Here is a 684-nt window from a genome sequence, read left to right as displayed (position 1 = left end):
GGAAGTGCAGGCTGCAAAATGTCTGCGCAGCTTTACGCATAGTGCGTAAACATTATCGAGCACTTATCGAACTGTCATTATCATTTTATCGAAAAAAAAAAAAAAAAAAAAAAAACTATATCGTGATAATTGTCGTTATCGAATTATCGCCCAGCCCTAGCAAGATGTCTTAAAATGTATTTCTTTTTTAAACTTTTAAACTTAGACCACATTTATTAGATTACCATTTGACTTTATGAATACGCATAAATGACAGCTTTAATCTTTTTTTTTTTTTTTTACATTTATTTATCCATAAGGAAGGTAACACCAGTGACGATTTTCATGAAAAATTGCATTTTATAAAATATCTGCTGCTAGTTATCAAACCACATGTTGTCAATCATGGTATACTTACTAAATTAAGTAGTTTTATCCATTCATACTCTAGTTTTTTACAATTCCCTAACAATAAAGTTGGTCACACCAGTGACGTCGTCAACTAAAAGCTTCATATGAAATCAGGAGATGAATGAGAAAATGACTGATAATTAAAAAGAGACAGTTGACATAACATAGGTCCGCCTTCATAGATCTTCAGGAAACAGGAAGGAGGAAGTTGAGTGATGTCATCAGTGTGATTTTTTTATTCCAAAATAAAAATGGTAACACCAGTGACAGCTCCAGGGACCACTGTTTTCAGTA

Source organism: Garra rufa, chromosome 14 (assembly GCF_049309525.1).
Source record: "Garra rufa chromosome 14, GarRuf1.0, whole genome shotgun sequence".
In the NCBI taxonomy this organism is placed as follows: domain Eukaryota; kingdom Metazoa; phylum Chordata; class Actinopteri; order Cypriniformes; family Cyprinidae; genus Garra; species Garra rufa.
Note: the sequence above shows the minus strand (reverse complement) of the source record.